Source organism: Anomalospiza imberbis, chromosome 6 (genome assembly GCF_031753505.1).
Source record: "Anomalospiza imberbis isolate Cuckoo-Finch-1a 21T00152 chromosome 6, ASM3175350v1, whole genome shotgun sequence".
Taxonomy (NCBI): Eukaryota; Metazoa; Chordata; class Aves; order Passeriformes; family Viduidae; genus Anomalospiza; species Anomalospiza imberbis.
The window spans coordinates 60,956,812-60,982,665 of NC_089686.1; the positions used below are offsets into that span (position 1 = coordinate 60,956,812).

A 25,854-nucleotide genomic window follows, 5' to 3' on the forward strand; every position below is an offset into this window, starting at 1 on the left:
ATGGGGAGGTGGTCAAATGCTGGAACTGCTTCCTAGAGAGGCAGCTGATGCCCCAGGCCTGCCGTGGTTTATCATTGTCTCTACTAGTAATGAAAGGAAGGGACTGTTTTTGGGCTAAGAATGATTTATTGCTCAGATCAACATCAGTCTCGGAGGCTGTGAGGTTTTAGAGAAGAGCTGGGCCATAGCTCAGAGTAGTCACAGGTTTCTTTGTTACAAGGCAATATAGAACTTTCTAACCCAATAGACAGTTGCCACAGGGTGTATTTTGCTTTTCTAACCTACCACCTTTGTTTAATTCTGCTGCACTGTGGATACTTTTACCCAATGGGCTTCTGTCTCACACGTGCACAGATGCTTCTGTTATAATTTCTAAACTTTTAGCTTATTCTATACAACCACACCCCTACATTATAAACTTTCACCATCTTATCAGCAGAGTTTCTCACTTAAGGCACATTCTTCCTTACAGCTATAGAAACATAAGTGGATGATTTTTCTGCTAAATGTCTTTGTATTGAATTTTTGCATCAAGCTTCTTCCGAGGCTGCAGATCAAACCCTCCAGTGTCTGTGGAAGTTTCTGGTTTTTCTGATTCCCACAATAGTTTAGGGGCATTTGGACAATGCCCTTCATCGCATGCTCTAAGTTTTGGGGGGCCCAGAAGTGCTATGGGAGTTGCATTGTAGGTCATTTCCAACACAACTGGTCTGTTTTAGACAAAAAAAAATATATTTTCAGCAATCTGTTCTCTTTTTTCTTAATGAATGTGGTTTGGGTTGAAATGCTGTAAAAGAGAAATGGGGAATGTAATAATTTTGAACCTGATTTATAAAGTCCAGTGTTGTCAGTATCGTATAGAGCTGGAAAGCTGTTCTGGTTGAGGTAGATTTTCTGATTTAATTTGCACCATTATTAACATTAATTAACTTTTGCTCCAAAAGGTCTGAAGGCATGACTCATTTCCCAATTCTTTTATTCAACAGAATAAGCTGTACAGGACTGAATTCTTCTCCACATCTTTGTTTATTGGATAAGATGCTTATTTATCATGTTAGCTTCAGCAATCGAGTGCTCTTTCCTGGTGAAACCATGTTATTTGGAGTATAAATACTGTTTTACCTGCTAATTTATTTTTGAGCTCTGGTACCGTGTGGGTTTTGGAAACAGTATAAGTATTACTTTGTATTGGTACTTCCCAAGAAATAGATTTTTTGGGGGGGTTTTCTCATTTGTTTTTGTCTTCTCTTTTTCAAAATGTAGCTTTCAATAAATTGCTATTTTGGTGTTTTGATGTCACTGCACTGTTTGTTGTTCATGTTATTTTCATAAATATTTTATATTTCTTGAGAAAATAGAAGCATGCTGTGTTTTATTAAAACCTTTTTTAATTGGACAGAACCTGTTCACATTTTTAATTGAGAATTTGTATTTTAATTTTGGTTGTAATGCTTTGTTTCTCGAATTGCAGTGCTTTTCTTATTTTTCTTATTTCAATTACGTAGCAAAAATGAGCCTTATTCTTTAATTTGTGCAGCAAACTGTAATGACAAAAGGGTCGGTGTTCAGAAGTGAGGCCACTCCAAAAAAATCTAAAGAGTGATTGGCATCTAAAATGAGTTGTTTGCTTCTCTGCTTTTCTAGATCTTTTTTCACAAAAGATTTAAACTCCTTCTGGGATGGAAATTAAGAGCACTGTGCTCAAGCTGGCTATGCCATTAACACCTTCTTTTAGCAGTTAACAGGCACAAAATAAAAAGAACTCATTTGTTGAACAAATATGGCCAAACTTTAGTAAATAGACAAATGTTCTTTGATTAGGTTTGATTGTCCTTACTCTTGCATAGCTGAAGGAAATAATCCTTTCAAAATAGGTTGTGGATTAAAACAAAAATGTTTTCCTGGAAAAATGAATTGCTGAGAGGTTCCTCTCCAGTATGCTTGGTCAGATTGGGGGTTTAAGTGGCAGTGGAACTCCAACAATCTGAAGAAAGGTGACCATGTTCCCATTGTTTTGTCTCTTATCTGGAATTGTTCCAGAATGATCCAGATCCATAAAAAAAAATAAATTTGACAGCTGCACAATTCTTTATTTCTCTATGCACCCTGATTGTTATTTATACAAAAAAAAATTGTAGTTTGCATATGACGAGGAGAGAGAGATTTCTGAAGTTTCTGGGAGTTAATGGCTGCAACTCTGCTTGGTTCTTGCCTGTGTTCCTTTTTATCAGGAAAAAAATGGTAGTGGTCAACAGATGCCTTTGGAAAATGCTGTGCTTCTCCACATGTCTCACACTCACTTTTTCTGGAGCGTCATGTTGTTTGAAGTTGCAGCATATGTAGGCCAAGAAAAGCTGCCATGAAGGAAAGCAGTGCAATGCAGGGTAATGATATGTGACACATCCAGACTGAGAAGGAAATTCACTTTCTTGGAGCTAATACCCACTGCTCACTGGGTTTGCCATGAACACACCCTCCCCTGTGCAGTCAGAAAATACTGATGTGGAAATGCTTATGTAAAAAACTGCTGGTTTGTTTTGAAAAAAGCCAGTAAAATCATCAAGTGTCTTGGAGATGTTGATCCATAATTCAATCCTGATATTTTTCCCTTATTCAAAAACTATTCTTATGCAGCAACAACAAATTAATCTTTATTTTTTCCCTTGAATTTTAGTCAAAATATTAATATTTAATGTTATCCATATTTGTGAAAGGTCAAGTTATGTGCTCTTATTTAGGTAAACCTTATGGACAACTTCAACAAAACACAAGTAGATAAAAAATTTAAAACTCCAAATAAATGAAAGTATAAGTCAATTATCAGTCTGAAGATATACCGTGAATCTGAGTTTATTTACTCAGAATTAAAATGTGGATGGAACAATGAAGCAGGAGACGAATGTTTTGGAATATATTGTGTATTGTGTTATATTTGGAATATATAGCCTGTACAAGCTGATAAACAGCAGGACGGTCACTGTTATTGATTGGTGAATAACTTTTTTCTTTATGGAATAAAAGCCCCCCACTGATTATTGTGTTCTTGCTATTGAAGGGGTTTATTTTAAAGTAAAATATAAGTGGTCCTAAATTGAAAAGAGCTGCACTCATGGGAAAAATCTGAGAGAAAGCTCAAGAAAAAGTCATGTAACTGAAGCTGTTGAATTTTCCAGTACAAATCGAGATCAAAACAACTAAATGTTTTAATACTACTGAGTATTCTAAAGATACCAGGAAAAAAAAGTCTTCTCAGAACCCAAAGTTTTGGTATTTTGCTTTCCCCTTGTGCTTAGAAGGTTCACTGAATCTCTGGGTTGCCCATTCCAGGCTGGCTTTAGAAAGTAATGCCCAAGTGTTTAACTACCTTAGAAATAAATTACTTGTGTTCATTCACTGATCAGTGATGGAACAGACAAATGCGGCTTTTCTTGTACTTGCTGTACATTTGGTTCTTTGGCCACGAGGTTTTAATAGATCATCGCTTTCAATGTGTTAAAGTGTTACCTGTCATTTTCATTCTCTGGTCTTGGTCTAATTTAGTTTACCTAATATCTATACATTTTCTGTAAAAAATAATGTAGGTGCTCACAGAACCTTAAACTAGACTTTCCATCATAAATAGAAATATTTTCTGTGAGTAGGGTTCTGCCCACTTCATCATGAGGACAGTGGGATGACTACTGCTAGAATTGAATTGAAATTGAGAAAATTCAAAATAAAGAAATAACATTGAACACATTTCCATGGTGCAAAATCTGAACTTTACAAGGCTAAGTAGATGCTTCAAATTCAACAGATCATAATTAGTGATGATCTGTCTTTTATTATTTGGGGCATCTTGCCACACAAGCAAGGCCCAGAAGAGCATTTATGAGGCAAATTGAGTTAATTGAGGAATTAAACCAGTAAAATGTACTCAGGTTTCAAAACCATCAGGAAGGCTTTTTCTGTATGTGATGTGTTTTGATTTCAGGCTATTATGAATATTCTGAAATAATAGATTTCATATAGATATATATTTCTGAATATATAAGAATATTCAGAATAAATGCCATTTTAAAGTCTTTTAACATCCTACATGGAAACACACCAAAACGTCACCTATAACTAATATCGCCAAATAATAAATTACCAAAATATTATTACCAAAAGACAGGGATACAAAATTTTATTTCTTTGTACTTATAAGAATTTTCATTTTGAGAGCTGATTGTCTTTTTTTTTAAACCGGTGTAGATAATATTGAAATATTTTTGGTTTTTTTTTTTATTTTGGTGCATCTAAAAAGGCCATTATTTAACCCTGACTTTGAAAACTTTGTGGAACACAAAGTCCTGTGACATTTTTCATCAGCAGCCTCTTTCCCCGCTGTTCCCTGGTGTTCAGACTGTTGTGATTCTGCTGATGTAGCTGATGTTTTTCCTTCATTATTCCTCTGCCTTTGTCCTTTCCTCCAGGCTTACCCTGAGTCTGTCCTGACCTACCTAGAGGAGCTAAATGAAAGAGAGGAGGTGACCCAGACAGAAAACCACATTCACCATGGGGCCTGGGCTGCAGCTCATCAGGAGATAGACAGCAGCTCAGCAGAAGAGGTCACAGCATTAAGCCAGAGGCAGGTCAGAGCCAGTCCTTTCAAAAACACGGTTTGGAAAGAGAAATACCAGCGTGGAAGCTTATTTCCTTTAAAAAAAAAAAAAAAAACCCTATTTGATGTCTTAATTTAATAAGGTTTTTATTTATTTGGCAAATAATAGCTATATGTGGGATTATAGAGGAATAAAAAGACATATATTTGTGTCTCAGAACAGCTTATTCTTATAGCCCATGTAAGACACCTTTTTGAAATTTATTATTTTCTATGTGGAAAAACTCAAGTAAGGAAGAGGGAAAAAAAAAAAACAAACCCCACCACACCACTGCATCTCTAGATTTGTGTTTCTTGATGCATCTTGACATAGCTATTTGTATTTCTGACATTTCCTGCTAATCAACAGCCTTGCTTGAAAAAGTAGGCACACATTATTTTAATTAGCAATATATAAATTGCATGGTTGTACTTTCATCTCTTAGGTTCTGCAAAAAAAAAAAAAAAAAGAAAAAAAATGTCAGGAACCCCAATCAGAAACAACTTTCAGGACCTTTGGACGCCCATTTAATGCCTGCAGATCCCCTGGGGGAGACTGCACAGCTGACAGTGGCACTGGTGAGGAAACTGGAAGAGAAACATCCTAAGGCCCCAGCTCAAAGGTAAGCCACTGACAGAACTGATATTTATTGTTCAATGACATTAGATGTTTTCCTTCAGTTTCATGTAAGATTGATTTCCTGGATATTATTGAAATATCTCAGAAACCCTCTGGCTGATAAGCAAACAGGGATTTTGACCAAAATTAATGAAAAGGGGTGACATTTATGTGCTTCTTTTCCCTTTTTCTTTTTCCTTCTTCATTATTTTGAAGATTGATGTGGATGATGTTTGGTAGCAATTGCAAGTTTACTTTTAAATTTCTTATCTACAAACCTCACAAGGTGCAAATGACAAAAATAAATAGGACTTGTGTCAACGTTGTGACATATTTTGTGGCACAAGACTTAAATTTAAATTTTAAAAAAAGGTTTTGTTAGAAACCTGAAAGTCATGCTGAGCCAAAACACTAAGTGACAGTCGCTTTCCATGTAGGGCTGGATTTTAATTTCAATGAAAGATAAAGAATAATGTTCCTAATTGCTTCTACTGACAGCAGGCAGAAGTCTTTGTCTTGCTTTAGATAACTGGAAGTGTCTTTTACAAATGGCATTTGGCTAGTTACCTTTGAGGTTTTGGGTATTTTTAGAGCCAAACACATTAAAAATGGAGCTCCAATTCAGATCACAAGATATCACTTGCGCTCAGGAATCAAGCTGAACTTCTAAAGTTGCTGTTACTACTGGCAGTAATTTGAGATGATTCAAGCAACAAGAGGGTTTGGTTCATCTAAGCCTGTTGTGATTCTTCCCTTGGAAGAATTCCCCTTAGAGAACCCATAGATTGGCTCCTCTGGTCTTCCTTCAAGGACTATGGTTTCAGGTATTTCCTTTATAATATTATTTCACAAATTTATTTTTTTTGGTATCTGAAATGCTTTTCAAAGTCCTCTTTCAAGGACTTCAATTCCAGGTGTTCCTTTATAATATTATTTTACCAATATTAAGAGTTTTGGTGTCTGAAACGTTTTTCGAAATGTGCCTGAAGGCTGTGCCATGACTGAGGTGTTTGTAAGTGTTGGCTGTCAGAAGCTTTTGGGGAGCTGCATAGGTAGAGGTAGCTCACCTGTGTTTTGGGTAGTCTTATTTTTATTTGATGCATCCAATAACTCCAAAGCTTTGTTAAAAATAGATTATTAAACTTCAAGTGAATAATCTTGTATGTTTAAAATGTAAACTCTATTTGTTAGTGTTGACTGTATTGACTCTTTCAAGAGATGCCATCTGCAAAGTATTGTGAAGATTTAACCACCCTCGTTTGCTCCTCTGTGCTTTGAGTATGGATTTTTGTGCTTTGAATATGTCATGGGATGTCAGGGTCACTAAAAGCTATTTAACTTCAGTGGAATAAAGGAATTTCCAACTAAATGTCTGTTCTTTTAGCCTCAGATAACAGGATATAACCATTAAGCAAAAAATCTCTTCTTGCCAAACATATTTGATTTACAAAGCTCTCTGCAGTCAAGACCTTCCAAAAGGGGACTTTTGCAGCCTGGAGCATTTTCTTGAACTTGAATTAGATGTAGAAAAATGCATTTTAATACCAAAATAACATTATTTTGCTGTCAGAAATACCAGTTGTAACTAATTCAGAACTTCTGCAGTTCCCACTGTTAGGGAGGTACTAAGTGATTTGAATTCTCTTTTCTGCAATTTTCCACTTGACACTGGCAAGTACTAATGTATTCTGCTAAACAGCTGCCACATCCCACTCTGTAGTTTGCAGAATCCTTTCAGTGACTGAAAGGTGATGGAAGATTAGGAGACAGGGTTTCATCTCCTGCGATTTGAAAAGCTCTTCAGTTTCCAAATAGCAAAAACAAATTTCCGCCTTCCTTTACAAAGCAACGTGAAAAACTGCCGTGAGCACAAATGAGGTTTGAACTGTGTGTTAGAGGAAAATATGTCTGTGCTCTAGAATGGTTTCAGTTGGTGCAGCTACAGGAGTTGATGAAGATTATGATCTCCCTTCCTCCAAAGCTCACCTGGTTCTTGTGAAAAGATTTTGCTTTACAGTCCTGCTCAGCAGGTTTGTCGATTTTTGTGGAGCTCTGCCTTGCTGAGAGGGAGGGAAGGAGACTCAGCTGCCCAGACACAGGTGTGCAGAGGAATTTTGGGATACATATGGGATATCACCAGGCATCCAGCTGCTTTGGAGTGCTGCAAGTCTCCTGCCAGCACTGGGATGGATTTGTGGATATGCAGTTCCTCGGGGTGACAGTGACTATCCCAAATACCAGCCAGTGTTTCCCTTTAAGCTATTGAGTCCTGCCCTGAAGGTTTTGTTTTCCAGCCTAGTTTCACGGGAACATGCAATTCAGAGATGTGATTCTTAGAGTTTGGTGCCTGAGGAACAGCCACCCTTTCACAGTGAGCCACAAAGCCAAAAAAACCCTTACTCTCTAAGATGGCATGGGGAGAACACTATAATAGGGTTAAGCTTCAAAGAATATAATTAATTAGATTGCAAGGCTGTCTGTTGGCATAGTTTTCATGCTTTCAGACTTTTTTCCTTATTTATCTCTGCTGGTTGAAGGCTGCACTCAGTCCCTTTCTTAGCTGCACATTGTTCTGGAAGCTGCACACTTTCCTCTGATAGGTGTTAAGGTAACAATGAAATGAAGTTGCTGTTTTGGGATTTTTTGGTTGGTTTTTTTTTTGGTCTCTTATTTTAGTGGTCTTAGCAAGCCCTTAGTATCTTTGCAGGCATCTTACCGAGTGTTCTTTCCAGTGTTGTTTGCTTAATGCATCTCACACTTTTAACACTTTGCATGATACCTGATGCCTGGCAGATAGAAAAGCATGGGCCTCATCTCTGATATGCCAGGCTGAACCCCCCTGAGTTTCCATGTGAAAGGTGGAAAACTTGTCCATTCCAGCAAATACCATGGAGGAAAAAGTGACAAGTCCCAAACAGACCAAAACCCAACACAAGGTAGTTGTAGACATGGAGGATCCAAGCTGCTGGGAAGAATTGGCTTTTAGGGTAAGGCTGGGTAGAACATTGAGCTGTGACTGTGATTTGTGCACAAGAACTAATGGCTGAAGTAAGTAACTGATGACCACAGATTTCCTTGCCATCCTTATTCTCATTCTCGCTGTTTGTGTGTGGGAAATGGCTAATCAATTGCCACTCAAAAATAGGGTTTTTTAATAAAAACTGACATACTCTTGTCTTTGCTGGGTCAAGGTAATAATTAATGTTTTAGGTGCTGTGGAAATGTAACCCCTGTAACTTCTGGCAGTGTTTTAAAATCCTTCTCTCATTGTTGGGATTTTACATGTTGGGTCCAACTGGGAAAGTAAGAAAGTGCTCTGGTATCAGCTGCAACAGATTTGTGCTGTCCTAGCAGTTCGTCCAATGTGAGAATTGTCCCTTTAAAAGGTGCTGGTCACCTTTCTAAAGTTCATCACCTGTTTTGATGGAGTTTTGGTTTCAGGCTTCATTGGATCCCTTTGTTTCTGTAAGTCAGCATGGTTTCACAGGTTTCTGGGTACTTGGTCTCTAACCCAGACCTGCATTTAGGTGTGCTGCAGGTGGGGTACATGCTAGGTACAGGCACTCTTGGATCTGAGTCAGAATGTTTGTGACCTTGTCAAGTTTACTACTGAGGCAGATCCATCTGGGACATGTGGTTTTGTTTTAATTTTTCTGAATCACTTGGACAATTTCAGTGGTTACGTTTTTGTAAGAATTGCTGGTGTAGGGAAAATGACTAAGGAATAGCCCCAAGGAAATGGAAACCTTCTCCCACTTCCATTGTTACAGCTAAGCAGATGCTTGACCTTGGTTCTTGATATGCTGTTCACTCATTTTAAACTCCATGTGGGCAAAACAGAGGAAAAAGTCATGGTCTATGTCTGTACTGTAAATTGGTTACTCCATGAAGACAGATAAGAATGCATTAGAAGCACTAATTTATTACTGGAGTATTTTAAAAAACTATTTATACACATTCCACAAAAAAAAGAAAAAAAAAAAGACAGTGGGCTTTAGACTGTATTTTCTGCATTTGAGAAGTCTGCTTTCATTTTAAGTGACCCTTCAGATTTCTATTTGAGGAAAGCCCTCCCTGAGAAAAGCATCTTTTCACCATGTTGCAATGATTTTTCATGATGTGCCTGCCACGTGAATGTTTTAAAGGTTAAAACTTCGAACTGGTGACTAATTAGCTTTCATTATCTGCTTTAGCCACATCTTGACAAAATTATTCTAATAGCTGTATCTGCTACAGACACCAATCCAGTTCCCTGCTTCCCACGGAGAGGAAATCCGAGATGTGATGTGTCCGCCCGAAAAGGCAGGTGTACTAAACAGCACGCTCCCGTCTGCAGCGGGCACTCCCAGCTATCTCTTGACATCGGTGTGCTGATTTTGAGCAGCTTACCTTTATTCCAGTGCCATCAGAGCTGGGGGGCCGAGGGGGTGCGGGCAAGTCGGGAGCCGCCGCCGAAGCACGGTGACCCGGCTTGTCACCCAGTGACCTGTGAGAAGGGAATAATGAACTGTGAGTGGCTGTCACCCTAAGTGCTTCTGACAGTTTGGCTGTGGGCACATCTGTGTTGCTTGCCTGGAAAGGCCTTTGTTGTTTTCCCACTAGTGACTCTGCGGAGCGCTGTGGGCTCTGCTGGCTGCCCTGCTCCTGCCGCTCCCCTCCTCTTTCTGTGGCAGCAGCAGCTGCCACTGAGAGAGATGACATTTCTTTTAATGCTCTCCTTGGCATTTGTATCATTAAAGAAAACGCGTTCACATGCAGCGGCTGGTTTTTGGAAGTGAAAATACTCCCTAAATCCACCCAGGACCTGTTGGAAGTGAAAATACTCCCTAAATCCACCCAGGACCTGTTGGAAGTGAAAATACTCCCTAAAACCACCCAGGACCTGTTGGAAGTGAAAATACTCCCTAAATCCACCCAGGACCTGTTGGAAGTGAAAATACTCCCTAAATCCACCCAGGACCTGTTGGAAGTGAAAATAGTCCCTAAATCCACCCAGGACCTGTTGGAAGTGAAAATACTCCCTAAATCCACCCAGGACCTGTTGGAAGTGAAAATACTCCCTAAATCCACCCAGGACCTGTTGGAAGTGAAAATAGTCCCTAAATCCACCCAGGACCTGTTGGAAGTGAAAATAGTCCCTAAATCCACCCAGGACCTGTTGGAAGTGAAAATACTCCCTAAATCCACCCAGGACCTGTTGGAAGTGCAAATACTCCCTAAATCCACCCAGGACCTGTTGGAAGTGAAAATAGTCCCTAAATCCACCCAGGACCTGTTGGAAGTGAAAATACTCCCTAAATCCACCCAGGACCTGTTGGAAGTGAAAATACTCCCTAAATCCACCCAGGACCTGTTGGAAGTGAAAATAGTCCCTAAATCCACCCAGGACCTGTTGGAAGTGAAAATACTCCCTAAATCCACCCAGGACCTGTTGGAAGTGCAAATAGTCCCTAAATCCACCCAGGACCTGTTGGCACTGTTCACGTCATGGTTCTGTCTCACCTGCAGGACTTGCAGCAGGGTTCAGTGTCTGCTCGTACCCCTCCATCCCAAGGGTTTGCTAAGCTACTTTGAGTGAAACATTGAGTTTTGTGGTAAAAGCATTTTAAACAATCCGGCAAACAATGAAACTGGGCGGCTTTTCATGGCTGAATGATATATCGATGGCTGAATGATATTTATATTGATATTTGCCTGTTATTACACACATAAAATAAATATATGTACATATTTATACAATATAATATGTACATATTTATACAATATAATATGTACATATTTACACAATATAATATTTATATATTTATATAATATGTACATATTTATACAATGTAATATGTACATATTTATACAATATAATATGTACATATTTATACAATATAATATTTATATATGGCATTCTATTATATAAATATTACACTTACATAATATATTAATACATATTTATATTATATGTTTATAAATGGATAACATTACATAAATATTATATTTGTCTAATATAATACATCACATATATATAATATATTTATTTACATATATAAATTTATTTATTTTATTATATTTACGGCTAAATGACATATTACAAAATAAACACAACCTTGCCCGTTCATTCACAGTTAAAGGGTAACAATTACTATCGCAGGCTGACCAAAAGCTGCATGTCCTGGTACAGCAGTGCTAAATCTTGGGTAGCTTTGCTCACATTATGAGCATTTCAGCTAGGAGACTGTTAAATACATGCTCTCATAACGGGGTTCTTAGCTGATTTGTGAGTGGTGATTAAGAACAAGGTGAAATCCTGACTTTTGAAAAAATGAATGACTAAAAAATTGCTTAAAAAGTGTGAGGCTGTCTGAAAAAAATAGGCGTTTTTTGCATGGTTGCTCTACCTTATTGCTTTTAAGTTGTAATATGCTTGGAGTAGGTTGGTACAAATTACTTTGCAGGAGTTGAATATTCAGGACTGCACTTGCTAGAGTGAAAGAACATTGTGCTGGAACTGAACTCTTTTTAGTACTAATTGTATTCCTGCTGCAGGTTTAGGGGAGTTTAGGTTGTCTTTTTTGTATTTACACATTGATTTCTTATTCTCTCCAGCTGATTCATGCCCCAAGTTCAAGGTGTCCTCGATAGTGTTCACATGCAAGGAAAAAGAAATTTATATTTCACCTCAGAGGACAGAGATTTCTGAATTGGTTCCTTTGAGGGCTGTAGAAGTGTGTGCAACCTTCTCTAGAGTACAGGTCACAGTCTCTGCCCAGTTCTGAGGTGATGGAGCCTTTGGATGCACACAGAAATGGGTCCTGCTGCTCCATTTTTGCATTTTTGCTTCTCACCGGTGCAGTCCTGTGCCCATTGCTACTTAAAAGTGCAGCTGTGAGAATTAAATCGGTGCTGCCATTTCTATGCTGATAAATTACCTGAAGCTGGACATTTCCAGCAATATGGGTACCTTCACGACTGAGAGAGATCAGTTTAAATAAATTTAGCGTAATCAGTGTACGCATCAGTTTAAATAATGTTTAGCATAACCAGTAGCTACTGAAAAAACCTCACTGCCTTACAGCAAGTGTTGCCACCCCTCCTTGTTGTTGAAAACAAACCACCAAGGGCTGGATTTGGGATCTGTGGGCTTTGGTACCAAAAGAGGGCACAGTTCTGGCTTCCCTGCAGCTGGCAGCGGAACTCCTGCTGTCCACAGTGGCAGCAGGATTTCTCCGTGCAGCGGAGCGTGTGGTGCACAGGAGGTGTGCAAACACAGCACAGCTCCCCGGTCCATCACACCCCGCTCAGGGAATGAGCTGCAGCTGCCTCCCAGCTCCTGGAGCTTCTCTGCAGTGTGGGACACAAGCCCTCAGTCCCACAGCTCTGCATGAAGCCGCTGAGCTCTACAAACATTTGTGAGAGGAAGGTGAAGGTGTTTTGGCAAAATCTGCAAGGGTACAGCATTATTTCTGGTGGAACTCTGGCACTAAAAGCTTTTTTTTTTTTCCATCTCAGTGAAATCTGTTATTTCTCCTAAGAGGGGTTAATGCCACAGGTGCTGGTTGAAGCCATGGAGTTGCAGAGGAGCATCCCTCAGATCTTTGAACTTGCTTATTGTTTGCAGAGGAATTACCCGGCTAGCATATCTATCTATGCATCTGTATGCATTTAAGGCAGTTAAAGACGTTATTTTTTGTACTAAACTACTATTCAAAAATAATAATGGTGTAATAATACATACTGAAGAGTTGCAGACATGGCGATCCTCAACTTTTACACATTTTGACAGTTTTATTATCCCTTCTTTTTCAGAGATTTTTTAATATTCACTTGAGTTGCAGGTCCAATGGAAAGAAAAAAATTCAATTTTAATAGAATTTCTTTATATTAATTAAGAATATTATGTAGATAGTGCATTTGAAGGGAAAATGCAACTTTTATCTGCTGGTTGAACACTCACTCATATATATTCTGCTGTCATTGTCTTAATAGAAGAATCACAGTTAACCACCAATTAAAAACTATCACCAATTAAAAAATAAAGAGATAATGAAAATTTTCCATGACAAATTTACCAGAAGCTGTTTTTTCACAACAACTGGGCACATTTCTACATTATTCACGCGTTAATTTTTTCATGGAAAATGCTAACTTAAAACATTTCCCGTATGAAAAAAAAAATTATGATGATATAATCCAAGGAACTATCAGACTCCACAAGGTGAAATGTCTTTCAGTGGTAGTTTTTTATATTTTTACAGGATGCAATTCATCCACAGAGAAGTATATAAGTAAAAAACACGAACTAAATGTGACTTGATTAAGCAGCAGTCCAATTTTTTGACCTCCAAATATTTTTTGACCTTCAAACAATTTTTCATCATAGCTCCTATTCATCAAGACTCCTATGAGCAGCTTTAATGAGTTTTCCATGGGACAATATGGGACCTTAAACATTTGTATGACACTCCAAGTGAATGGTCAGTGGTAAATAATTGTACAACCTCCTAAGAAAAACAGTGCAGGTATTTTTATTTATTGATTTATTGGCCTGGGCCAATATTTTATTGTTGTAAAGCCATTCAATAACATCTTTAGATGAACTGGATTTTTTTTCCTGTTAATCTGTGACCTCATTTTCTGACCATGACTTCCTATGAGAGAACTGTACTTACAAGGAGAGTATTCCTAGTGTAAACTCATTTATTACAACTCAAAGTTTGTGTCAACATAATAGTACTTTGTTTATTTCCCTACACACTCGAGGAAAAAACTATACTGATGAAAGCCTAATTTCTGCTTTAATTTCAGTGCTGGTGTGTCTATCACAGTATTGCACATAACAGTTTTCCTCACAAAACCACTCAAGTTATAAAGTTTACGGATAGATTTATTTTTTTAATAACTGTCAACTCCTTTTAATAACTTTATTTTTTAATAGCTTTTAACTTTTTTTAAAATTTACTCTCTAATCTTTAAGAATTTGCCACAGCTACATGGAATGAAGCTAAGAATAAAAATGTGACTTTCTCTTCCATAAAATATCATCAGGTTTTCCCCAACTTTAGGAATTTCAACATTTCTTTTTTTGTTGTTGTTGTTGACCAATATCATTATAGCTGTTTATAAATGTATTGAAGTTAAGCTGTGCTTTCAGATGTGCTTTTATTTGATGGCTAGAGTATGGAATTTTATTTAAAATTTTTTCTTCTTTTAGCTTCTATGAGCTTCAAAATAATGCTAGTTGTTTGCTTTGAGTTTAGTGCTCACTGAATTATCTATTTTTTTAATAATTTTCATCCCACTTTTAAAATGGTTAATTTTTTGCTTACCAGCAGAAACACTTGGCAGTAATAACCAACTACCAGCATGAAAATGGTAGCTTGAAAATTTTAAAATGGGACAATGAAGACCCTGTTCAAATCTGTTTCCAAAAAAAGGATAGAAATTGCTTTTCACTCTGTTATATACCTTAATTTTTTTTAATGAAACCCACAGCAATTTAAATAAGATAGATGTTCTAATCTAAAAGTCTCATTATACTAATATCAATTGATAATGAAACTGAAAAGACAAATATTTTTGCCAGAACTCCATAAATACTCAAGATGGATGTAAAAAAAAATTTGTTAGCTGAAAAAGAAAGCCATCAGAACTTTAACTTTCTTTTTGAACTCCGTGTCAGTCATTTTTCAAACCCGTTTTTTGCAGTGGAGCTTTCATTCCTTTTTCATTTGACTTTGCCAGTAGGGACCTCTGCTCAGTGTTTCATCCACAGAAGACACCTTTGACAGTGTGGTTGCTCTTCCCCTACGAGCACTGTGCCTCTGTGGCACCACTGAATTACAGCCTAAGTTTTTTATCTCGTCCTTCAACCCCTGACCTGCTGGCCTGGAGGCAGGAAAATTACCAGCACAGCAATGCTGGGGCAGGGAGCAGAGCACACACAAAGATAAAACAGTCTGGAACCAGCAACACCTAACCAGTTCTCTCCATCTTCCTCTGCTAAAAAAAAAACAAATTAAAAAAAAAAAAAGGACAAACCCCTCTTTCCTTTCTCTCCAAGCTCGAGTGTGACTTTAGGCAGCTTTGGCTTGTTCACTGACCCAGGAACAAGTGCCATCATCCTGTTAGTACCCTGAATGTGAGATAACTGTGCCACCACAGTGCCTTGAACTACAGTGCGTACATATGTTTTGAGGCAGATGAGGAAAATGTGATTGGATTTTTTGAGGGTTACCACCTACAGGAGGCCTGTAACGATTTGGGTAATTAAGCAGAGGCCTAGAAGAGAGCCGAAGTTTCACCATGTTGAAATGTTTGATGGTGTGGGGAGGTCAATTAGGGCGTTGTTGATGATTTTGAGTAGTTCGTGGTTTTTTTGAAGATTTGGGGCCATTAAGTTGTGTCTGTAAGTGGAGATGAGGATAATGGTGATGGATAGGATAACTGATCCTAGATAGGCTTTGATTTGTCCGGAGTGTAGGGTTGTGGCGGTTTTGGATGCTGCTATTTGGAGGCTGGCCAGCCCTTCAGGTCCTAGTGCTTTGAATCAGGATAGGTCAATTAGATGTAAGGGGATCTTACATCTGGGATGGTGTCTCTCCATGGTGATAATTATGATTATTCCAGTTCATTAAAAAGAATTTTTAAAAAACATTTTGCTTAATGCATAATGAATGCACGGCAGAAATAATTCAAAGGAATGCTGCAGTTGGGTGTGTTGGAATGTATATATTTCAATTTGCTTTGTATTGTTGAAATGAAACATTACAACAATACAAAGCAAATTACATTACATTTATTAGCATGAGAAATTTAAAATCCCACTGTGAGTGCGTTCAAAAATTGGAATCCTTAAGTATCTGCAGCATTATATATCAAATTCTTCCCCAGGTTAATTAGGCACTTGTTCCTTTCTTTGCTCTGAAACCTGTACCAGCTTGCTCCATCTGATCAGCTGCTGCTTCCTAAATTGAAATGCCCAGTGAAGAGGCAGGCCAGTGAGCATCTCTTAGTCCCTTCTCCTCGCTGCCCCACTGCCATCATTCTGCTTTCCCTTTCCACACTGGGGTGTTTCTCTCCCCTCAGTCTCCTAAGGAAGCACTGCACACCTCTTGCTGCATCTCTTTAGACTTTCCTCTAGTCTTGCTCCACGTTCTTTACCAGAGCTGCTTCTGTTCGTGGATTTAATAGGGGTGTTTTCATTTTTGTTCAGGGTTTCTTTTCTAAAAATGTCCAAACTATCATCTGCTGTCCTGGCACTGATCTGCTGTGCAGGGGGGACTTCATGGGGGTTCTTCAGCAGGCACTGGAGTTAAATAACTACAAAAGCTGTAGAAAACACAGTAATGTGTTCTAAAGAAGCATAAGAACAAAGAACTTATTTTGGGGGGGGGGGGGTTCCCCTTTATGTGTGAAGATTTGTTTTAATAAGGATAAAGTTTGGTAAATATTGCAGAAGTATTTCTGCACCATCTAGCTGAGCTAAAACTGATGGCTTGATGAGCAGAGGGATGCAGTGGAAGCCAGGAGAGGGGGAGCATGAGACATTGCAGAAACCACTCCTTTCTATTCTATACCTCTCAAAGGGACTGCTGCAATGCTGGGTTTTGGAAACACTTCAGTCAAATTGAGCAGTAGCAAATTTACAGGACTATCAGGGCAATTTCCTGGAAACAGAATCCTCCAGCACATGTAAAGTGCCAGAAAAAAAAAATCAAACATGCCAGCTGAAGAAGCAACATTTAAGTTATCAAAATATCTAGACTGAACCTATCACTGGGACCTTTTAAATCACTGGGAAGAAATTTTCTTAGCGCAAATGAGTGAGGTGAAAATCTATCATATAAAACAAAGGAGCTGGAGGTTGGAATTCCCATTCGTTGTGGGGTTTTATTTTCCCTAATATTCATCTTTCATGGATTGTAGATGATGTTTTACATCAACTTGTGAACATTGCAGGAGTTTAGTGTTGCCCTTTTAAAATCAAGCCCGAGGCCTTGGTCTTCTTTGTGCTCTGAACTTGTCTGGTACTGCAGAGCAGTTGTGAAGGTGCTGAATTTAGTTCTTGGGGACTCCCAGCTTTTGTGTTTTATCTTTTTTCTGTGTGGTAGCTTGGCTGAGCTGTAAGGACTGGGCACGGCTCCTGATTGAAATTCAAAAGTGGCAGTGAGGTGGAGAAGGATTTTCTGTTTTCCCTTTCCACTTTCTGTTCTCTTTGTCTCCCATTCAGCAGGAAGAGACACTAAACTCAACTTCCAATAGCTTTAAATTAGGGGAAGTGTAATAAGACATATTTTCTTCCTCCAAATTCTTTGGGAAGATTAAATTCCTGGGGCTTTTCCTGCCTTATTCCCTGATTTTAGTATCAAGCATACTTATTTTGGACTCTGCAGTGTATTTGTGATAGAAAGAGTGTTTTCTTAGACTGTTTATTTCATAATCTGCCAGAATTTTTGCTCATTCTCTTCTGCTTTAGGGAATGGGAGGCTGGGAGGAAGGAGAAGCAGGGAAGGAAATGCATCAATTTCAGCAAGGTCCTGGTCTCCAATATAGAGAGAAATTTTCACAAGAAAAGTAATGATTCCTAGCTAGATTATGTAATTTCAAGGATGAGATCCACCAGTTATTTAATTAAGGCATTTATCAAATAATTTATTAAGCATTGTTAATAATTAGGTGCAAAAGAACCCCATAACCAGAAAACAAGACATGTCTCTCTTCACATGTGTTTATATAGTAAAGATCAGAACAAGGCAATTATCTGAGGAAGAAAAGCAATCTATTTAGTGCTCTTGGTAGTTTTGTGCTTAGATACATAAATTTGCAAATTAAATAGTGAAAAAAAAATAGTAAATTTTATTGTAATTCCAAATTCTTACCGATTTCTTACATTGACTTCAGAGAAGACACGCCTTTCACACTTTGCTTAAATGTCCTTTCTAAAGGACTCTAGAGATGTGTTTCAAGAGAAGATCAAACAGGTTCAAAAAACTCAGTTAGCGTTTGAATAGATGCAACACTTGTATGGGTCCTTAAACGGAAACAGGTATTTAGAATTACCTCTACTCAAGATAATGGAAAAAGCATCTAATATTGAAGTGGGTGATTTTATTTGCTCTTTTGTTTCAAGAACTTCTGTGTTTTCCTTTGTAGTGTTTTCTTCATTTGGAGAGATAATTTCCTGCAATGCCACAATACCTTGCACAGGTTCTGCCCAGCTAGTTGAAATGAAAATTCTATGTATCCTGTAATCTTATTTAAAATGTTGATGGAAATTATTTGCTCAGCTGTTATGACCTTTATCCTTCTGAAATCTATAGTATCTAAATGATTCATCTGAAGGCACAACCATTCTGCATATTTTCTACTGTACATTCTAGCAACAGAAATGCCCAAAGAGATATGAGCATTCCTCTGCCAATCAGAATTTTTCATGTAAATAGTTAACATTGTAAGTAGATAATGTAAGATTACTTTTTCATCCATTTGGTCTTTTGTTTTTTTTTTTCCTAGGGTGATAGAAAATAGAAAAGGTCAGTTCTTTACTGTGTTTTCCTTAAGAACTCAGTAACACCTGATTCCTGTCAAGCTTATTTGGAAATCATGTGTAGCAAACATATATGGGCCCAATTTTTTTTTTTTTTTGTGACTAACAGAAAAATGAAATAAGTTAGAAGGGAAATTACCTGGGAAATACTCCATGTTCTTTTAGTTCCAGTGTGGTCAGGATTTAATGGCAACTTTATGAATATAATAGTATAAATAAGTTGGATTCCAGGAGAATCCTTCTTTTTTTTACTATTGACAATCTGAAAAATCTTGCTACCTCTTCTGTTGATCTGTGGACTTTACCTTGCAGGATTCTCAGCACAATGTTCTTTTCAAGCACAGTGAAACCTTTGTGCATCTGGCTAAGCAAAAGGCACTGATGTTTGGTTTTTAGGGAGCCTTTTTGGCCATGCCCACTTGCCCAGCACCAAGCACCGTGTGTGACACTTTCTCTGCTCTCTCAGGGTACAGAAAGGCACTGATGTTTGGTTTTTAGGGAGCCTTTTTGACAATGCCCACTTGCCCAGCACCAAGCACCGTGTGTGACACTTTCTCTGCTCTCTCAGGGTACAGAACTGCAGTGGAGAAGGAGGCTCAATACACAGGGAACTTGGAAGTGCAGAGAGCAGTGCCCAGATCTGATTCCTCTCCCTTCCATTTGCCTTTCCCAAACACCTTTTTCTGACTAATTTATAAGGCAGAGGAGCCCTAGGTTACTGCTTCTGCTATATGTCCAACGTGGCTTTTCATTATGGAATGCCAGAAGTCCTGGATCACCCTTGTGCATGTTAAATACTTGTGGTTTTGGTAATTAGGCAAGTTTTCACACATTTATGTTGGGTGTTTGGTGGAAATAACTCGCTACTCATAGCACTGTCTGCAGGATGCCGGCTGTAGGGCTGAGTTTGTCCTGACTTTTCAGGTTTTAAGAGCAATCTTAACCTGCCTTTTCCCTCAGTACAGGTAGAACCAAATAATTTCTGGTATGTCTACAAGAGAAACAAGCTTTTGTGTTGAAAACCATGTGACAAATATGATCAGCAGTAGGAGAAACAGCATCTCAGTATTCTCTTGAGGAGGGCAACAAGGCTGGTGAGGGGCTTGGAACACAAGCCCTGTGAGGAACGTTTGAAGGAGCTGGGGTTGTTTAGCCTGGAGAAGAGGAGGCTCAGAGGTGACCTTATTGCTCTCTACAACTTCCTGGAGGGAGGCTGCAGACAGGTGAGGGTCGGTCTCTTCCACCGGGCAGCACTGACAGAACAAGAGGACACAGCCTCAAGCTGTGTCAGGGAAGGTACAGGTTGGATATTAGGAAAAAAAAAATTCACCAAAAGAATAATAAAGCACTGGAATTGTCTTCCCAGGGAGGTGGTGGAATCACCATCTCTGGATGTGTTTAAAAAAAGACTGGACATGGCACTTGGTGCTACAGTCCAGTTGAGGTGTTAGGGCACAGGTTGGACTTGATGATCTTAGAGGTCTCTTCCAACCTCATCATTCTGTGATTCTTTATTCCGAGTGGGCTCATTGGTATGTCAGATGCGTATGGAAGTAGGAAGGAGGGAACTGCATTTTACACTTTTAATGCATAATACATCTTCACACTGGGTTATAATTTTGCCTTGCTTAAGCTCATAAGAGCCCAGGTAAAAACGACTGCGTTCAGAAGTAGCTTCCTCTGCTTAACAGACTCCAAGGGCAGAATCCCTAAATTAGTTTCTTCCCCCCCGAGCCCACACAAAGCCCTGGGCGTTAGTCCCATTAACGTTCGGTAATAAGTTACTCTTCCCGTGTGGGCGAGCCCTGATGGAAGTTAAACGTCCCTAAACCCCGTGGATTGACGGGCAGGGGCTGTTTTCCACATGAGCGCGGCCCCAGCCGGGCGCACATCCGCGGAGCGCGGAGGTCAGGGTGGCAGGAGGAGCGGCCGCGCCTCCGATGGAGCCCGGCTCCGGCGAAGCCAAGTGAAGCGCGCACGCCATGCTCAGTGGCATTTCCAAAATCAGCTCAGCTGGGGGCCTCTGCTTATTGCATCAGCGGCACATCCTGAGGGGAGGGGGGAACCAAAAAAAAAAACAAAACACAAAAAACCCCCACACGCACGCAAAAGAAGGAAATACATAATTTTGTCAAAGTAGCGGATCGCCATCTCGCCCCCACTCCCCGTCCTCCCTCCTTCAAAATCATCACCGGCACGCGCTAATAGCTCTAATAGATACAGATTTTATGCATATTTCAGTCACAGCAGTATTTCTAATGCATATGTGAAAGGGTCCTTAATTTATGTCTACCAACTGTGTGGTGCCCTTCTTTTGGGTAATGTCATCGTCCTAATGGTGTTTCTATTATACTCAAAGGTAGCAAATGAGGCTTATTGCAGGAAGGTAATTGATTTTCACTGAGTGAAAATGTAAATAGCCATAAGAAATCCTATGAAAGGCAAGCAGTTCAGAATTGCCAGCAAATTCATATACATTACTTATTGGTGTTAGTACCTGTGAAATGCGTCTTATTACAAGAAACCCACAATGACTGTGTTTCACATTATTTTATTTCAAATGGAAGGAAAAATTGGAGAATTTAGATGATTTTGCCTTTACCAGTTTGACTGTGCATTTTATGAAAATTGCCATTCTGTTCACTAAAGTTGCTTCATTTTGTCAGGTTTCTCTCAAGTGGAGGCGAATAAAATTCCTGATGTAGACATGTAAAGAGAACTGGTTCTCTGGGATTTCAGTACTAAGAGGCAGTCATTTCATGCACCTCTTTGTGGATTGTCGGTGTGCGCTTGCCTTTGCATCTTGAAGGGTTATTTGGGATGGTGCAGTTTACTCAGACCTCAGGATTCCAGAAGAATGCATGAGTTAAAATGAAAACATGCCCTTGGTGTTCTGGCTGCATCACAGCCACCGTTTTAGGGAATTGTTTTAGGTCAGCAGAAATAGCCACCTGTGGTTACAGTCTTCCTGTGTATTTTGCAAAGTGTCTAGGCTTTTTTTTCCCCCTCCCCACTCAGAATATTGTCTTCCCATTATTTTTGCTATCCACAGTGTGCTCCTGATTGCCAAAGTGATACCTGCTATGAGGGGCAAAGCTGATTAGATGCACATTTATTTCCTTTCAATATTGCACTGGGAGTTTAAAGTTCTATGTGTTTTGTGATCAAGGGCTGGTGGCAATAGGTTATTTTTCTCCCATGAATAAACTGATTTTCAAATCTTCCAGTGAGTAAATGACCAGGAAATGCTGCACATTTTAGTCCCTGCTGGCTCTATCCATTATCTCCCAAGCCAGAGTTTTGTCCCAGCATAATTATTTGAATGTTTTTGCCATGTAATTATTATTTTCATAGCAGAAACACACTTTAAAAATACTGATTTTATTTAGAGTGAGAACATTTTTGGCTTTCTAACTAACAAGTATTTATCCTTCTGCAGTTTGCTTGGAGGAAAATATAAAGCCCAATAGAGATTTCACTTAAAGCATGGACTTGAAAATGCTGAATTTTGATATGGAATGACAATACTGGTGTTAAAGGTTAATGTGGAATGTATTATATTCAAAAGGTCTTAGGAAGTTACAGATTAAATTGTTGTTAGTTCCTTTAATTGACCTCTGCATTTAGCATTTTTTTTTCCGTACTTCTTATGCATTCCTGCTGTTATAAACACAGGTCAAGTTTAGGAATGTGTGTTAGTGCAAAACAGGCCAGAAAGCACTCTAATTTTACAGTAAGAGAAAGCAAATATTGTTTGGGTCTTTTCAATGTCAAGTTCCTATCTTCAGTTTTATGCAACCCATTGCTTGACTCTTACTAGAACCTACAGGTTTTAAAATATAAATCCATTATTATTTCCAAAACCTATTCACCTTCTAATTGGGAAAAAAAAAAAAATCTCAACTTTTGGAAACCCTGTAGGATTAATAGTATTGCAGAACTTATATATATGTAATTAATAGCACTGCAGTCCTAACTCTATACAGATGCAAACTGTGGTTTAGCATCTTAGATGTACAGAGTACCTCCATTACTGCCTGTTTTGGCTTGTTATTAATCTGTGAAGCTTGAAAGCACAACAAAAAAATAATAATCCAGGTGTGTTGCTTAAATCTTTGTACGTGGTGTTACCAAAGCAGAGCTCTGATGCTTTTGAGAAGTATTTTTGAATGAGTCTGATTTTTTTCTCCAAGATAAATCTGCAGATTGTCTGATAGATCGATTTATGGTGCAATTGATACCCTTCTAATTTTTAGGTCTTCAGGTAAAAAGGAAGAAAGATTTTTTTTTTTTTTTTTTGCAAGAATGAGTAAACAGTCACTGGGAAGCAAATCTGAATATCCTGTTCTGTCCCCATAATTTTGGGATCATGGCCTATTCAGGCAGGTCTGTGCTAATAAATCTATGGAGGGATCAAATACAGAATGAAAGGAAAAACCTCTGTGCAGGAACACTCCAGCAGAGAAAAACAACTCACAGAAGCAAACAATTAGCAAAATGCTCTGTCTGTCCAGTCACTACATAAATATCTGGCTGTATTATATAGCCTTGTGTTTCACTACTCTAATTATTACAACCCAACAATAATGCTCGACATCCTCTGCATTTTTTGTTAAAACTGAGAGAATAGCTGGTACTGTGTAATTCTGTGGGGTGGATTTGAATCTGCAAACTTGAATGCTGGTTAATAGAGATTATTTGAAACTTGAATCCAAATGCTTTTAAAAAATCATGCCATTTTGTTGTTTGACACTAATTTTCTACCCAGCATGTATTAGAAATGACTGAAATTAGCTCCCAGTGAATTGTAGTTAAGCTATTTTATGCCCTCTGCAAGGAGTTTCTGATGGCAGCTCTATCTGCTGTGTTTGCTGGTTTTGTTGTTTGGGGTTTTTGTTTGTTTTGGGAGTTTTGTTTTGGGGGTGGCGTGTTTTGGTTTTTTTTTCCTTTTTTTTTAATGTAATTCCCTGCAAGTTTAGAGCTCACAGAAGGTGAAATGCAGCATTGTTAGTGGAGTTTCCACCCTTCCAGGTCCTCGCCCTGACCCCAAGATACAGATTTGGGCTCCAAGGTGGCATTGATTCCTGCAGTTAATTCCTAGAGTCCCTGAGCTCGGCTAACTCAGTGAGCTGGTGCTGGTCACTAGGAGAGGAGGGTTTGGCCACCCCTTGGAAGTGGGAGCGGATTTTATGGGTTCATGGGTGAAAGCCAAGCCAGATCCATGTGGGTTAGCCCCGTGTGGCTTTTTGGGAGCAGGATTTCACCCCTCACAGCTCCCCAGGGAAGCGGTCACGGCCCCAAGCCTCAAGGAGCTCTGGGGCATCTCTCTCAGGTGCATGGTGTGACTCGTGGTACTCTGTGAAATCTTCTTTTAGCCTTCAGAAGTCCAACACTTCCATAACATCTACATGTGCCAAGTCACCACGGCGTGGTGTGCACACATTTGGAACCACACTGTGTACTGTGATCTAATGGTTCTCCAAGGGATACGGAAAATGTCCATAGCTCCTGGAAAAGAGCAAAGATTCTTTGAGCTTTGGACGTGCCGGGGTTTATGGCAGAAATCTGCTAGATCACAGCATAAAATTACAAAAGTTCTGTGTTTTCAGATCAGGACCTTTACCAAGCAAACAGATTTGCAGTGGTAACATAAAGGCAGTATTTGACCTTCTCCACTGCTCTCCACCCCTTATAAAGGAAATAAATTATGGTGGCTAGTTAGTATTCATAAGAAGTCGCCAAAGAGATGATTTGCCTTGGAATAAATATGATTGAATTAGAAATGCACAGTACTGATACCCTGACCTCAAGTAAATGGGTTCCTTATTTATAAAAATGTACCTAGGTACACTTCTCTTTCAGTCTGTTAATTGTGGTTGTGTATTAAGTAAATGTGTAACTCAATTCCAAAAGTAATTGAGAGGTTTTACTTAGGAAGATGAAAGGAGTCTGGCAGTTCATTCAGACTTTTGAATAAACTAATCAGACTACTCTGAAAACTGATACATATTTGCATTTTAAAATATGAAACAGAAAATGTGTCTGCTCCATAAAGTAGATCTATTATAGAGTAGATCTGTGATTTTTAGGGCTTTAATTAAAGATGATTGTAGATTGTTTTAGACTTCTGTAAGGAATTAATGTTAAGCTTTGGCAATGCTGTTTCTTTAATATTGTTCCGCAGTTAATGTTTCTAAGCTCTGAAACAACTGCTAAAGTAGTTGAAGTAAGTAAATAAGTAATAAAAAGCACATCAAAGTAGTGATGATGAGACAGCCAGATGGCAGAGAATTGCAGTTCTTGCTGTAATTTTATCAAAATTACTATTGTCATGGCGTGTTAGTTTTCATAAGAATTTGTACAGTCACTGATCTCATACAGACAAATTAATTTCAGGTTCTCTCATGTGTGGTCGCATAACAGCTATACTTGAGCAGGCACAAAGGAAAATTAAATAATCATAGTCACATAAACTTGAAAAGTGGTACAATTTAAGTTTACTACTCCATAACGTCTTGGGATCAGTGATCATTTTTCTTATGGTAGACTCAATTTGATCTACAGCAGTTCTGCCATTATATGGTTTCTGCTGCATTTAATCTTCATTATGAAAAGACATAGTATCATCTAATAGGCTGGAATTAGTAGTAATGCACGAGCATTGTAATAATTCCTCTGAGTTATATCATTTCGTGGAGTTTCATACTTCTACCTCTCTCATAAAGCTGCTGGGATGAAAATAATTGAACCACTTAAGTTTCATAAATATGTTATCATTACATGTTCTCTTCTTCAGTAAAGGATACCCCGTGTCTTATAAATGCTTGCAGAGGAGAAAAGATTGAGCGCTGCACACAGTGAGCGTGTAATCTGACTTTGATTTGAATCCCAGGTAGGATAATGGCTGTTGGTTTCCCCAGAGGAGGAAGCCCCATGGCAGACCACCAGGGGATTCCTCTAGTGAAGCTGGTTTTTTTAAGCAAACAGTTTTTTCCATCCTGGTTTTGTTGGGTTTTTTTGTGTTTTTTGTGGTTTTTTTTGGTGTTTGTTTGGTTTTTTTTGTTGTTGTTTTTT

The 25,854-nt window shown here is 38.7% G+C and overlaps 1 long non-coding RNA gene across 1 annotated transcript; it reads left to right on the forward strand.

Annotated features, from left to right (window-relative positions):
- The first annotated feature begins 537 nt into the window (after positions 1–537).
- Positions 538–4,618, forward strand: LOC137476703 (uncharacterized). Its single transcript, XR_011000538.1, has 2 exons — positions 538–708; positions 4,458–4,618. It is a non-coding gene; the product is annotated as an uncharacterized lncRNA (long non-coding RNA).
- Positions 4,619–25,854: the final 21,236 nt, after the last annotated feature.